Source organism: Erinaceus europaeus, chromosome 19 (assembly GCF_950295315.1).
Source record: "Erinaceus europaeus chromosome 19, mEriEur2.1, whole genome shotgun sequence".
Classification (NCBI taxonomy): Eukaryota; Metazoa; Chordata; class Mammalia; order Eulipotyphla; family Erinaceidae; genus Erinaceus; species Erinaceus europaeus.
Genome location: NC_080180.1, coordinates 21,383,690 through 21,399,842, shown reverse-complemented (window position 1 = coordinate 21,399,842; position 16,153 = coordinate 21,383,690). Strand labels below are relative to the sequence as shown.

The 16,153-nt window shown below is 44.4% G+C and overlaps 1 pseudogene; it reads right to left on the bottom strand.

Moving 5' to 3' along the window:
• Nucleotides 1-605: 605 nt before the first annotated feature.
• Nucleotides 606-1,188, bottom strand: LOC103112634 (GEL complex subunit OPTI-like; annotated as a pseudogene).
• Nucleotides 1,189-16,153: the final 14,965 nt, after the last annotated feature.

The window sequence follows — 16,153 nt, the reverse complement described above, 5'->3', positions numbered from 1 at the left end:
TGTTTGTTAAGTGAAACCAGGGTAAATCTGATGTTGACCCTGGGCCACTTTCTCATTCCCTTTTTGCCACAGTACAGTAGGTGTCCTACCCAGGGAGCCCCACAGTTTTTTAAGCTATAGGTCTTGGTTTGGGAAGGATAGAAAAATCTGCATGAAAAAATATTACTTTTTAAAGATTTAGGTTAGTGTATTCTTTAAAAAATGTTATTATCTATTTATTTTGAATAGAGGCAGAAATTGAAAGGAAAGGGTGAGAGAGAGAGACAGACAGACAGACAGACAGACAGATAAACACCCATAGCAGTTTCACCATGTGTGAAGCTTCTTTCCTCCTGCAGGTGCGGACCAGGGCTTGAATCTAGTTCCTTGCACATTATAACATATGTGCTTTATCAGGTATCCCACAGCCTAGCTCCAATTATTTTATTTTATTTTTTAAATTTATTTATTGAGAATGAGGAAGACAATTTAATGTTTCATCCGGATCCAGAGGTGCATCAAATTAAATAACAGCTCCAATAAGTAAACAGGTGTTTCATGACAGTATCCAAGAAGAAATGGTTGGTGATGGACAATTCAGAAATGCTTCCTCAAAAGGTAGATGATTCTTTTAAAAAGTTTCAGGTCACAAACCTTGCAGAAAACACTGGTGCCCAACACACTGATTCTTGGTCCAGAGAACATGGGTGCTGCAGGCGCCCTTTGGCTTGGATGCCCTCCCTCTACAATCATGTTTCTGAGCTGTAACTAAGAGAGTCCTTTGGACTGGACAGGTAGCAGGTGGGGGCTGTACAACATCAGTCATAGTGGATGACAGTGTAAAAGACGATCCAAATGACTGTGAACAAGGCAAAAGATGTCATAAGCCCTTCTTTCGTGAGCTCCCACGTGCCACCATATTATTCCTCATCTATCTGTAGGTAGTTGCTGAAGTAGAGGTACAAGACTCCTGCATTGATCAGGCAGAAACCCGCTTTTCCCAGGAAGCCTCGCAATGGCAATACTCCCCAAATAACACCTAGAACCACAGCAGTGATCTGTCAGAAACAGTAGATCACATCTAAAAACTCATCCTTGTCCACCCAGGCCGCATCGCTCCGCAGCACTTTGCTCCAGACAGAGACTTTGAGGGCCTTTGTGGGCCAGCTGCAACTGAGGCAGCTCCTCCTTCCGCCGCCCGCCGCTCATCCTCCCGTCGTGCCGCCTGGGCCGGGCCACAGAACCGAAGGTCTGAGCTCGGGGATCAGGCGGCGCGAGGCGGAAGCGGCAGCAAGCTCAGCGCTCCGACCCCACGGGGCGCCGCGACCACCAAGCCGCCTGGCTCTGCCCCAATTATTTTATTTTATTTTTTGGACAGGATGGGGGGGGATAGAGAAGGAGAGAGAAAGAGAGAGACCTGCAGATCTGCTTCACTACTCAGGAAGCTTCCCCTTCTGCAGGTGGGGACCAGGGGCTTGAACCAGAGTCTTGTGCACTGCAATGTGTATGCTCTACTGGGTAAACCACAGCCTGGCCCCAGAATCTGTACTTTTAACCAGTTCCCAGGTGCTGCTGGCTCAAGATTACACTGTAAGAATCACCATGGCCATGGCTTGCAGCCCTGTCTACACGTTAGAACCATCTGGAAAGCTTTCACAGACAGTTGTTGCCTGTGCAGTAGTTTGCTTTCATATCACTGGCCTAGTGGAGGCTTTTTCCCTTCTTTTTTCTTTCTTTTTTTCCAGTTTCCTAGGTGAAGCAAATGGGCAGCCAGAGTGGGGAGCCCAGTGTTTAATGGTCTCCAGACTTTGGAGGAAACAAAGAATACAGTCAGAATGACCCTGGGTCCATGCTCCCAGAGGGATGGAGAATGGGAAAGCTATCAGGGGAGGGGGTGGGATATGGAGATTGGGCGGTGGGAATTGTGTGGAGTTGTACCCCTCCTACCCTATGGTTTTGTTAATTTATCCTTTCTTAAATAAAAAAAAAAGAAATTAAAAAAAAGAATACAGTCAGTTACACTTGTGAAGAGTCCCATATTTGTAGGGGAAAAAGCTGTTAATGAATACTTTATGGAGAAAATTGTTCCTCAATCCAACAAGCATGGTCCAAAAAATATATGCAGCTTCTTCTTTTTTAAAAAAAAATATGTACTTATTCCCATTTTTATTTTTATTTTTTTATTTCTTTATTGGGGATTAATGTTTTTATTTTATTTTATTTTCCCTTTTGTTGCTCTTGGTTTTTTAAAAATTTATTTCTTTATTGGGGAATTAATGTTTTACATTCAACAGTAAATACAGTAGTTTGTACATGCATACATTCCCCAGTTTCCCATATAACAATACAATCCCCACTAGGTCCTCTGTCATCCTTCTTGGATCTGTATTCTCCTCACCCACCCACCCCCACCCCAGAGTCTTTTACTTTGGTGCAATACGCCAATTCCAGTTCAGGTTCTACTTGTGTTTTCTTTTCTGATCTTGTTTTTCAACTTCTGCCTGAGAGTGAGATCATCCCATATTCATCCTTCTGTTTCTGACTTCTTTCACTTAACATGAATTTTTTCAAGGTCCATCCAAGATCGGCTGAAAACGGTGAAGTCACCATTTTTTATAGCTGAGTAGTATTCCATTGTGTATATATACCACAACTTGCTCAGCCACTCGTCTGTTGTTGGACACCTGGGTTGCTTCCAGGTTTTGGCTATTACAAATTGTGTTGCAAGAACTTATTCCCTTTTTGTTGCCCATCTTGTTTTATTGTTGTAGTTATTGTTGTCGTTGTTGTTGGATAGGACAGACAGTAACTACAACAACAATAAAAAACAAACAAGGGCAACAAAAAGGAAAATAAATAAATATTAAAAAATATCTAAGAAAGAAAAAAAATTATTAACATGGGAAAAGGAGATTAAAACATCTGATTAGAACATCTCTCTGGTATATGCAGTGCAGGGGATTGAACTCAGGATTCCATGCCTTTAAATTCATGTGACCACTCCCACTGTGCCCACTGTGTTTCTTGACTTGTTGAGATTTAGGGATTTGACTGACAATATATTTTCTGTTACTGGGCAGTGGTAGATAGCATAATGGTTATGCAAAGAGACTCCAAAGCCAAGGTTCAATCCGTCACACCACCATGAACCAGAGCTGAGCAGTGCTCTAGTTTAAAAAAAAAAAAGGAGGGGGGAGGGTAGACAGCATAATGGTTATGCAAACAGATGCTCATGCCTGAGGCTCCAACATCCCAGGTTCGGTTTACCACACCACCATAAACCAGAACTGAACAGTGTTCTGGTAAAAACAAAACAAAAACCAAACAAACAAAAAAAAGATTTATTTAATTAGAGATAGGAAGAGAAAAGCCGCCAGGGATCTTTCTCAGGACCTTGTGCTTCAGAGTCCACTATGCTACCTCCAAGATCATACTTTTCTGTCAGTTTTAAGCCATTTGTAGTTGCCTCATCCCACCACTCCATCCTTACCAACATAGTGATACTGGCCAAGAAAGAGGTGGGAGCTCATTCCTCAGAGGAAGGGAGAGGAATCTCTTGCAATTTTTGTGTCTCAGCTTGGAGAATCACTAAGCTTTGGAGGCAAAACTCCCAGTTGCTAATGTATTACACTTCGCTCTCCCTGTAAATCTTAGTAGTTGAGTGTGTAGGCAGGGAAGAGCTGAGGTGCTGAGGAAAAATCACTGGAGATGGAAGTCGTGCGGTGACGCAGTGAGTTAAGTGAGTTAACTTTGCATGTTGCAAAGTGCAAGGATCCCAGTTCAAGTCCCAGGCTCCCCACCTGCAGGGGAGTCGCTTCACAGGTAGTGAAGCAGGTCTGCAGGTGTCTGTCTTTCTCTCCCCCTCTCTGTCTTCCCCTCCTCTCTCCATTTCTCTCTGTCCTATCCAACAACGACAACGACAACGTTAATAACAACAATAATAATAACTACAACAATGTTAAACAACAAGGGCAACAAAAGGGAAAATAAATATTTAAAAAAAATTTTTTTAAATCACTGGAGCTGAGACAACAATGGTCTGAGCAGTCCTGTATGCAGACCCTCTGTACTTCAGTAACTTTTAGTGTATTGATAAAATAAGATCACACAGGGAGTCGGTTGGTAGCACAGTGGGTTAAGCACAGGTGGCGCAAAGCGCAAGGACTGACGTAAGGATCCTGGTTTGAGCCTCCGGCTCCCCACTGCAGCGGGGGTCGCTTCACAGGCGGTTGAAGCAGGTCTGCAGGTGTCTGTCTTTCTCTCCCCCTCTCTGTCTTCCCCTCCTCTCTTCATTTCTCTCTGTCCTATCCAACAATGACGACATCAATAACAACAACAATTTAAAAAAACAAAAGCAACAAAATGGAAAAAAATAAATATAAAAATAAAAATAACAATAATAAGATCACACTGAGCTATGGCATCAAAGCCTGAGGAGGGCCTAGAGCAGTGCCTGACAAGATTGTCATTTGTGTACCTTGGCTTTTGGCAATTTTGTGAAGAATTCTCCCCATTTTGCAGATGAGGAACCTGCTGTGGGACTGGTCTGTCTGAGGTGGTCTCACAACCAGACAGGGCACAGCAGGACTTGGCCTTCATTGATGTGACAGGCCCTGCTCCTGAGTTGACATGGGAGCCCTTCTCTGGAAGTTTGTTGACTGGTGAATCCACAAGCAGTCCCCAGCCTAAAGCCAAGGCAACTGAACCAGCATGCCTGGTCCTTCTGGGGTCATGAGAGGCTTCAAAGAGGGAAATGCAAGTGGCCAGAACTTCAAGTTTTGACAGAGTGGAGCAAGGAGAAAAAATTAAAATGGCACTCCTGCACCTTCTGATATACAAATGAGACACGGGGTGCAGTGGGAGGGGTGCAGACTAAAGGATAGTTGAGGAGACTAGAGTGGAACATTCTTGGGATTCTAACTACCCGCCCCAAACAATAAAATGCTTATTTGTGTGCTGACACCTAGGGGCGGGGGTAGGAGAGGAGGTTATGAAACAGTATCCCAGTGGGGAACAGTACCAGAAATCAACACTTTCCTGATAAAGTGATAGCAATAGGGACCCAGAACAAGAGCACTGGACTCTTAATCATGAGATCCCAAGTTTGATCCCAGGTAGAAAGTGCCAGAGTGATGCTCTGGGTCTCAAAGAAAGTGGTGGCGCACCTGGTTAAGTGAGCACATTATAGTGCACAGGGACCAGACTTGAAGCCCCCGTCCTCACCTATGGGGAAAAGCACTTCATGAGGTGAAGCAGGGCTGCAGGTGTCTCTCTGCCTCTTTCAATTTTTTTTTAAAGATTTTATTTATTTATTAATGAAAAAGATAGGAGAGAGAGAAAGAACCAGACATCACTCTGGTACATATGCTACTGAGGAATGAACTCGGGACCTCATGAGAGTCCAGTACTTATCCATTGTGCCATCTCTGGGACCACTGTTTCTTTCTTTCTTTCTTTCTTTCTTTCTTTCTTTCTTTCTTTCTCTCTCTCTCTCTCTCTCCCTTTCTTTCCTTCTCTCTCTTTCTTTTTAAATTATCTTTATTTATTTCTTGGATAGAGACTATCAAAAATTCAGGGGGGGGGGGAGATAGAGAAACAAGAGACACCTGCAGCCCTGCTTCACCACTCGCAAACCTTTCCCCCTGCAGGTGGGGACGGGGGTTTAAACCTGGTTCCTTGCATTGCAACATGTCACTCAACCAGGTGCACCACCACCCAGTCCCTTATAAAAGGTGTTTTGTTTTGTGGTCCGGGAGGCAGCACAGTGGATAAAGCATTGGACTCTCAAGCATGAAGTCTTGAGTTCAATCCCCGGCAGCACAAGTACCAGAGTGATGTCTGATTCTTTCTCTCTCTCTCTCTTATCTTTCTCATCAGTCAATAAATAAAATCTTTAAAAAAAAAAAAAAAGGTGTTTTGTTTTGTTTGCTTCCAAGGTTGTCTCTGGGGCTTGATGCCTGCAATATGAATCCACTGTTCCTGAGGCCATTTTTTCCCATTTTGTTGTTGTTGTTGTTGTTGCCCTTGTTGTTTTTATTGTTATTGTTGTTACTGCTGTTGGATAGGACAGAGAGAAATGGAGAGAGGAGGGGAACACAGAGAGGGGGAGAGAAGGATAAGATACCTGCAGACCTGCTTTACTGTTTGTGAAGCTACCTTCCCTACAGGAAGGGAGCCAGGGACTCAAACTGGGATCCTTATGCCAGTCTTTGAACTTTGAGCCATGTGCACTTAACCTACTGTGCTACTTACTGCCTGGCCCCCATAAAAGCATCTTAATTAATTAATTAATTTTAATGAAAGAGATATACACAAAAAAACACAAGGACCAGAGAACGATCTCGGTTGGAGCCCCCGCCAGCTCCCCACCTGCAGGGGGGTCGATTCACAAGTGGTGAAGCAGGTCTGCAGGTGTCTGTCTTTCCCCTTCTCTGTCTTCCCCATCTCCCGTGATTTCTCTCTGTCCTATCCAACAACAACGAATGCAATAATAATGACCATAACGATAAAAAATTTTAAAGAATGTTATATTTTCCAAAAAAAAGGAAGGAAGAGAGAAAGAGGGAAGAAGGATTTTAAAAATAAAATAAAAGATGGGGAGTTGGGCGGTAGCGCAGTGGGTTAAGCACACGTAGCGCAAAGCGCAAGGACTGGCGTACGGATCCCAGTTCAAGGAACTGGTTCCCCACCTGCAGGGGAGTCGCTTCACAGGAGGTGAAGCAGGTCTGCAGGTGTCTGTCTTTCTCTCCCCCTGTGTCTTCCCCTCCTCTCTCCATTTCTGTCTGCCCTATCCAACAATGACGACATCAATAACAACAAAACAAAACAAAACAAAAAAGAAAACCAAGGGCAACAAAAAGGAAAATAAATAAATATTTAAAAATTAAAAATAAAAGATGGATTGGGGAGACAGTATAATGGTTATATGCCTGAGGCTTAGAGGTTGCAGGTTCAATTCCCAGCACCACCACAACTCAGCACTGAACAGGGTTTTCTTTTTTTTTTTTTTGAACAGGGTTTTCTGTCCTTTCTGTATCTCTCTCATTAAAATAAACATGTTTTAATATTATGTATCTTTAAAAATTAATTAAATAAAATAATAGAGTGGGCCCCATAGCCTGGCCCACAGGGAGGTATTTCTTGCTTTTCTCCACACCACAGGGCCAGGTACAGAGATGTCATCTAACTCCACCTGACTGGTGTTCACATTCTCCAGTTCTCTCCCAGAGGTCAAGTATCTGACCACACCCCAGCCCCACCTGCTGCTCTTTCCCCAAGGATGCAGATTCTATTCCTGCCCTGGAGGTGAGGTGGGGGCAGTGCCTGTGGGAGGGGGGCCAGGAGATGGGCTTGTCTCTGGAGAGGGTCAGACTCCTAAAGTAGCCCAACTTGAAAGAGGAGGCTCTTGCCTGAGGCCTTTGGGTGAGACCTGCCCTTCCCTACTTGCCTTGGGCAGGTCTGGCTCTAGGTGGAAACCTCTACCTGTCCCGGCCTGTCTGAGGCTCCCTGGGAAAGAAGGAAGAAGCCCAGACTCTATGGTCAGGTTCTTGAGCAGCTCAGACCCACGGCCCAAGGCTGGTTGCGTCACCATCCTGGAACCCTGGGGACGCGTCAGCTGGGAGCGATATCCCAGACACAGCTTCAAAGGAACAAGCCCCCAGAAGCCAGAGGGCAGAGAGCTCAGGAGCTCTGCTGTGTGGATGGGGTGGGGGGACAGGCCCATGCCAGACCAAACCTGAGAGTTTGGGGTCTCCTGGAGTGAAGGAAGAAGCCAGTTGGTACACCCCCATCTTCTGTGCTCCATTTCCTTGTATCTTCATGCCAACCCCATGTGAGAGAGGGAGCCCTGCTCATGGTGGGGAGACTGGCTCAGAGAGGTGGTTAACAATCATTCTCAGCCAGTGTAGAGCTGGGGCTAAAAGCCAAGTTTGGGTCACACCAAAGCTAATTCACTTCCTGTTGAGCCTCAGTAATCTGGAAACAAGTCACTCATTCCTGAGAAGAAAGGTTTGAGAGTGAGGGATTGGATTGGGGAACAGGGAGATAGCACAGTGGTAGTGCATCAGACCTGCATGCCTGAGCAGTGCGTGTGGCAATAAGTATACTTTTAATAAACAAACAAACCAGGGAGATGTTGAGTTCAGACTTTACAGTGCACAAGGACCCAGGCTCAAGCCCCTGACCCCTACTTGAAGAGAGGAACCTTCATGAGTTCACACGGGACTGCAGATGTCTCTGGGTCTCCCTGTCTATCTCCCCTTTTCCTCTAGATGTCTTTATCCAATTTAAAAAAAAGTGAGGTCCAGAGTTCAATCCCTAACATTGCATATACCAGAAAGATGATTTAGTTCTGTCTCTTTTGCCCATAAATAAATGTCTTTTACATATACCACAGAAGTAAAAAGAAAGGATGAAGGAAATAAGAGAGGGAGGGAGAGAGAGGTAAGACTTGTACTGGGACCATCATTTCAGTACTTAGTAGGATCTCAATAAAGGTTTGGATGAACAAAAACCCTGGAAGGATTGTTGCTGGGTTCTGGATCAGAGAATATGAGGAGGGATGCAGGGCCAGGTGGTCATGAATTCTTGGGTGGGCAGACTTCTCCCCAGCTACCTGGAAGAGATGATTGTCTAGGTCTCCAAGTCTTGCCTGGGTAGCCAGATTATGTCTGGCCTGGCCAGTACTTGGTAGTAAGAACCCTTCTGCCAAGAAGCCGGAAATGACCTTCTGAGAGACCAGCAGTGAGCATGCCTTCACGCACAATCAGGGCCCTGCAGGACCAGACAAGTCTGGCTTCTCCACCTTCAGGGAACTGGGCTTCTCAACTCCAGGATGAGAAAGGTGCTTCTAGCCAGAGCCCCACCCAAGAGAGATAAGATAGAAGAGTGAGTGTCAGCTCTGGGTACTGGGCGGTGCATGCCTATCTTTCCCGGAGACTATAATTTTTACTCTTGTTTCTAAGTAAACAAACCCACTTTGTCAGTCAAATAACTTGATTGTTTTGTTTTCTTTTTTTAGGCAGAGAGAGTGAAAGAGACCACAGCATAGAAGCTTCATTCAGTGCAGGGGGAACCTGGCTTGAATCTAAGCCATATGCATGGCAAAGTGATGCACTATCCCAGAGAACGGTTTTGCTCACCCTGCTTTGTTCTTTTTTAATACCCTACCTAGGACCAAACCAAGGGCCTTTTGATGGTTTCACTCATGAAGGGAATCTAGAGATGTGATATACATGAGCTTGGAAAAACAACAGTAAAATAAAAGCGAGCAAATTGTTTCTAAGATTTGTGAGAACTCCGGTGCTTATCTTTGGGAGGTGGGAGGACGGGGGATAGAGAATTTTGTTGGTGGGTGTGGTGTGGATCTATACACTGTAATCTTTAAAAAAAAATTTTTTTTTATTATCTTTACTTTGTTTGATAGAAACAGTCAGAAACCAAGAGAAAATGGGGTGAAGAGAAGGAGAGAGGCAGAGACACCAGCAACACTTATTTCACCACTTGCAAAGCTTTCCCCCTGCAGGTGGGGATCAGGGGCTTGAATCAAGGTCCTTGCATACTGAAAATGTGTGTGCTCAACCAGGTGCGCTACCACCTGGCTCTATATATTGCAATTTTATAATCTTGTAACCTAATATTAAAGATTTTTAAATGGGGAGAAATGGTTTTTGGCATGTGTTCTACCTGATGAGACATTCCTCTGCTCTGTTCATTCTTATTTTACATATATATATCTGAGGAGACAGCATAATGATTGTGTAAAAAGACTTCCATGCCTGAGGTTCCAGTATCCCAGGTTCAATCCCCAGAACCAGCAAAGCCAGAGCTGAGAAGTATTCTGCTCTTTCTCTATGTGTCATCCTCTCTGTATCTCTTTCTCATTGAAATAAGATAAATAAAATATCAAAAAATAGTTTTAGAGTGGTCTGGGAGGTGGCACAGTGATAAGGCTTTGGACTCTCAAGCATGAGGTCCTGAGTTCAGTTCCCGGCAGCACATGTGCCAGAGTGATGTCTGGTTCTTTCTCTCTCCTCCTATCTTTCTCATAAATAAAATAAAAATCTTTAAATATATATATAGTGTTAGAGCATCCCAAAGACACATGAGATACCGGAGTTTGAACTTAGGACCTTGTGCTTGAGAGCCCACTGTTTTATCCACTGCACCTCCTCCTACATTTTTATTTTACTTTAAAAAAAATTGTACTATCTATTTATTGATAGAGACAGGCAGAAATCAAGAGGGAAGGGGGTGATAGGGAGAGAGACACCTGCAACACTGCTTCACCACTCACAAAACTTTCCCCCTGCAGGTGGGGGTTGGGAGACTCGAACCCAGGTCCTTGAACGTTGTAACATGTGGCTCAACCAGGTGCACCATCACCCGCCCTTTATCTTTCTTTCTTTCCTTATTTTATTACCAGAGCACTGCTCAACTCTGGCTTACAGTGGTGCTGGGGACTATACCTGGGACTTTGGAGCCTCAGGCATGAGAGTCTGTTTGCATAACCATTTTGTTATCTACCCCTGCCCTTATTTTACTTTTTTTTTTATTCCCTTTTTGTTGCCCTTGTTTTATTGTCGTTGCTATTGATGGCATCATTATTGGACAGAGAGAAATGGAGAGAGGAGGGGAAAACAGAGAGGGGAGAGAAAGATAGACACCTGCAGACCTGCTTTACCACCTGTGAAGCGACTCCCCTGCAGGTGGGAAGCCGGGTCTCAAACAGGGATCCTTATGCCGGTCCTTGTGCTTAACCTGCCACATGTGCTTAACCCGCTGAACTACTGCCCGGATATCCACCTTACTTTACTTTTTATGAGAGAAAGAGTGAATCAGAGTTCAGAGCACTGTTCCACCGCCCACGGAGTCCCACTTTTGTCTTTGATACTCTCTTGTAGTGCCTATTTCCTCCTTCTGCATTTTTAGAACATTTGCATTAACTAGAGAGAGAATGAAGCATCAATCTGACACATGAAAACTGGGGTTCAAACTCAGGACCTCATGCTCAAATCTGTAACTACTGCTCCTTCTCCTGGACCACACCATCATTTCTTTTTTGTTTTTAATTTAATTTATTTATTCCATTTTATTGCCCTTGTTGTTTTATTGTTATAGTTATTATTGTAGTTATTGTTGTAGTTGTTGTTGGATAGGACAGAGAAAATGGAGAGAGATGGGGAAGACAGAGAGAAAGACACCTGCAGACATGCTTCACCGCTTGTGAAGCGACTCCCCTGCAGATGAGGAGCCGGGGGCTCGAATGGGGATCCTTATGTAGGTCCTTGCACTTTGCGTCATATCATGTGTGCTAAACCCGCTGCGCTACCGCCGACTCCCCACAACCATCATTTCACCCTTCCCTCCTTCTTTACTTTTTTTTTTCTTTTTCATTTAGAGACAGAGAAACAGAGTACAACACCAAAGCTTCCTTCAGTGTGGTAAGGGCCACGCTTGAACCTTGGTCACACACATGGAAAAGCAGCACACAGAGTGAGCTCTTTCAGTTTACCCCTTGCACTCCTGCTGAACTAGAAAGAGTTCCATTGAACTCCTTTTGGTCCTTCTCTTCTCAGTTCATTAGGCCCTGCCCACCCTTTTATTTTACTACTTTGTTTTTCAAAATATGTATTTACCTGTTGGATAAAGACAGAGAGAAGCTGAAAGGGAAAGGGAGAAAGAAAGACACCTGCAGCACTGTTTTACCACTCAAGAAGCTTCTCTCCTTCAGGTGGAGAAGGAGGCTTGATCACATGTCCTTGCGCATTGTAACATACACACTCTACTCGGTGCACCACTGCCTGGCCCCCAACTACTTGTTTTTAAATAATTTATTTATTGTATCTTGAAGAGAGAGAGATAAAGCAAGAGAGAGAGAGTTATCGACAGAAACACCAGAGCATTGCTCAGCTCTGGTGGGGCTGGGCATTGAGACTGGGGCTTGGAAACTCAGACATGAAAGTCTTTTACCTAACCATTATGCTTCTCCCCAGTTCTCAACTATTTTATATTATTATTACTGTTGTTGTTGTTATTATTTTGCCTCCAAGGTTATCACCGGGGCTCAGTGCCTACACTATGAATCCACTGCTCCTGGAGGCCAAATTTCCCCCCACTTTTGTTGCTTTTGTTGTTATTGTTATTGCTGTTGGATAGGACAGAGAGAAATCTAAAGAGGGGAAGACAGATGGGAAGAGAAAGACACCTGCAGACCTGCTTCACCACCGTAAAGCAACTCCCCTGTTAGTGGGGAGTGGGGGCTGGAACCCAGATCCTTGTGCTGGTCCTTGCACTTTGAGCCATGTGTTCTTTTTTAAAAAAACTTTTTAAAAATATTTTTTATTTATTTCCTTTTGTTGCTCTTGTTTTATTGTTGTAGTTATTGATGTTGTTGTTGGATAGGATAGGACAGAGAGATATGGAGAGAAGAGGGGAAGACAGAGAGGGGGAGAGAAAGATAGACACCTGCAGACCTGCTTCACTACTTGCAAAGTGAACCCCTGCAGGTGGGGAGCTGGGGGCTCGAACTGGTTCCTTACGCCAGCCCTTGTGCTTTGCACCATGTGTGTTTAACCCGCTGCGCTACTGCCCAGTGGAACTATTTTGTTTTTTAAATTTCTTTGGCAACTTAAATTTTGAAAAGATTTATTTAGAGCCCGCAAAATAGCTCATTTGGATGGTGTGTTGCTTTGCTGAGCCCTGCCTCCACTGCATTGAAAGAAGCTTTGGTGCTGTGCTGTCTCTCTCCCTCTCTCTGTCCCTCCCTCCCTCTGCCTCTGTTAATATCTTGGGGAAAAAAAGATTTATTTATTGGGTGTCAGGTGGTTGCAGCAGGTTAAGCGCAGGTGGTGCAAAAGCTCAAGGACCTTCGTAATGATCCCGGTTCGAGCCCCTGGATCCCCACCTGCAGGAGAGTCGCTTCACAAGCAGTGAAGCAGGTCTGCAGGTGTCTATCTTTCTCTCCCCCTCTCTGTCTTCCCCTCCTCTCTCCATTTCTCTCTGTTCTATCCAACAACAACAACAACATTAATAGCAACAACAATAACTACAACAATAAAAAAAAAGGGGGCAACAAAAGGGAATAAATAACATAAGAGAAAAAGAAAGAAAATTAAAAGATTTATTTATTAACAGGAGAGAGGGAGAATCAGAGGATCACTCTGGCACATGAAATGCTGGAGATGGACCTCTTGCTTTTAGGTCTAATGCTTTTGCCACACAGCCCTCCCCACCCCCCAGTTGCCAGGCCTACCATTTGATGCTAGACTGTCCCTGGAGTAGCCTTCTGTTGTCTCTGTGCCTGTGCTTATGTGTGAGACACCAGATCATTGATCCATTGTTTATGGTGGTCTGTCTCTTTGTATTTCTCTCTTTTTTAAATTTTTTCTTCCAGGGTTTTGTTGGGGCTTATGTTTGCATAATTCCACAATTCCCAGGAGACTTCCCCTCACCCCTAGCTAGAAAGTGAGAGAGATGGGGCTGGGGGGTGGAAGACCTGGTTGAGAACACATGTTAAAATGCACAAGAATCCAGGTTTGAGCCCCCGATCCCTACCTGCAGGAGGAAAGCTTTGCAAGTGGTGAAGCAGTGCTGCAGGTATCTCTCTGTCTTTTTCCCTCTCTATTGCCCCGTTCCTTCTCAATTTATGATTGTCTCTATTCAATAAATAAATAAATAAAATGAAAAAATATATAAAAAGTTTCCCCTTCACACTGCGCTTCCCTGTGCTGGCGGGAGTTTAAACCCAAGGCCTCACACATGATAAAGGGTGCACCCTGCCAGGTAAGCCATCTCTTAGCCCCTCAACTCTGGTAATGGGCTATGCTAGACCTTTTTTTTTCCTTGGTGAAGAGGAATAGAGCAACATGAGAAACTAGATCCAGGGCCACGCAGTGGCGCATCTGGTTGAGTGCTCACATGATAGTGCACAAAGACCCAGGTTCAAGTCCCTGGTCCCTATTTGCAGGGGGAAAGCTTCAGGAGTAGTGGAGCAAGGTTGCAGGTTGGTCCCTCTCTCTCTCTCTCTCTCTCTCTCTCTCTCCCCCTTTCTCTATATTCCCCTCCCCTCTCAATTTCTGTCTGCCTCTACCCAGTAATCAATAAATTAATAACTAATAAAAAGAAACTAGACCCACCTCAGACCTATTTATTTGGCCAGTCAGCTTATTCATGCCTCGGATGAGTTCCATCAAAGACTGCAAAGATCCTTAAAAGATCTTCAGTCTCTCAAATGAAATGGTTTCAGTACAGAACCAAAACTTGTTTTGTTACCTCTGGAAAAGAGCAGGACACTGGGAAGGCATATTTCACATGCTCACAGCCCCTGATTCCCAGTGACGGAGCCTCCAGGAACAACAAGGAGTGTTCCCAGTCTTTTCTCTTAAATCCAAAGAATTGACTGCAGGGTGGGAAGGAGTCTCTAAGTCCTTACTGACACCAGAGCTGTGCATGCTTTCAATTCTTAACCCTGTAGCCAGAAAGCAACCTCTCTCACACTGCACTGCATTATGGCAGTTCAAACAGTGGGGACTTTTTTACTTACAATATTTATTATTATTATTATATTACCTCCAGGGTTATTGCTGGGGCTTGGTGCCTGTACTACAAATCCACTTCTCCTGGAGGCTATTCTTTCCCCTTTTGTTGCCTTATTGTTTATCATTGTTGTTGTTATTATTGTTGTTGTTGTTGGATAGGACAGAGAGAAATGGAGAGAGGAAGGGAAGACAGAGAGGGGGAAAGATAGACACCTGCAGACCTGCTTCACCACTTGTAAAGCAACCCCCATGAAGGTGGGAAGCCAAAGGCTTGAACAGGGATCCTTATGCCGGTCCTTATGCTTTGCACCAAGTGCTCTTCACCCACTGCCCTACGATGCAGCCCCCCCATATTTATTATTTTTTTAAATTTGACTTTTTTTTTTTTTTACTAGAGCACTGCTCAGCTCTGAGCTACGGTGATGCAGGGGATAGAACCTGGGGCTTTGGAGCCTCTGGCATGATAGTCTCTTTGCATAACCATTATGCTTTCTACCCCATCCTTGGTTTTTAATTTGATCAGGCATACAGAAATTAAGAGGAAAGGGAGGGAGAGCACTGCTTCACTCTACAGGTGAAGCTACCTACCTTCCTGTAGGTGGAGACTCAGGGCTTGGTGCATGCTAATGTGTGCCACCACCACCCTGTCTCAACAGTGGAAATTTCTTTCTTATTTATTTATTTATTATTTTCTCTTTTGTTGCCCTAGCTTTTTATTATTGTAGTTATTATTGTTGTTGTTCTTGAGGCCGTCGTTGTTAGATAGGACAGAGAGAAACAGAGAGAAATGGAGAGAGGATGGGAAGACACAGGGGGAGAGAAAGATAGACACCTGTAGACCTGTTTCACTGCTTGTGAAGTGATTCCCCTGCAGGTGGGGAGCCAGGGGCTCGAACTGGGACCCTTAATGCCAGTCCTTGCGCTTTGCACCACGTGCGCTTAACCCGCTGCACTACCGCCCGATTCCCAACAGTGGGGATTTCTTACACTCCTCAAAGGCTGCCATATCTGGACCCAATGTCTTTTGTTTAGACTTATTCATTTCTCTCTAGTGCTTCTACCCATGCTCATTTATTAGGTCCAGACTTCATTGTGACAAGGAACCACTTTCACTGGTCATGTATTGATTGATTGATTGATTGATTGACTGATTGAATGTCACCAAGGCTATTGCTGAGGTTCAGTGCCACCACTACAAATTCACATCTCCCAGAAGGCACTTCCTCTACCCACCTCCCCCTTTTTTTTCTTTCTATTTTGATAGGACTGAGAGAAATTGAGAGGGGAGAAGGAAAGATAGCAGACCTGCTTCACTTGCAAAGCTTCTCCCCTGCAAGTCGAGAGTGGGATGCTTGAACCTGGGTCTTTGCACTTGGTAACTAACCTGTGCACTCAGTTGGGTGCACTACCATTCAGCCCTCAGCATTTTACTTCATATATTTAATTAAGTCCTTTCTTACTTTCTTCCTTTTTTCTTTCTTTTTCTTTTCTTTTTTTTTTTTTTTTACCAGAGCACTGTTAAATTTTGGTTTAGGATGGTGCTGGGATTGAACCTGACTTCTGTTGCCTCAGGCATCAAAGTCTTTTTGTATAACCACGATGCTCTCTCCATCTCTGGTCAAGTATTACAAATTTGC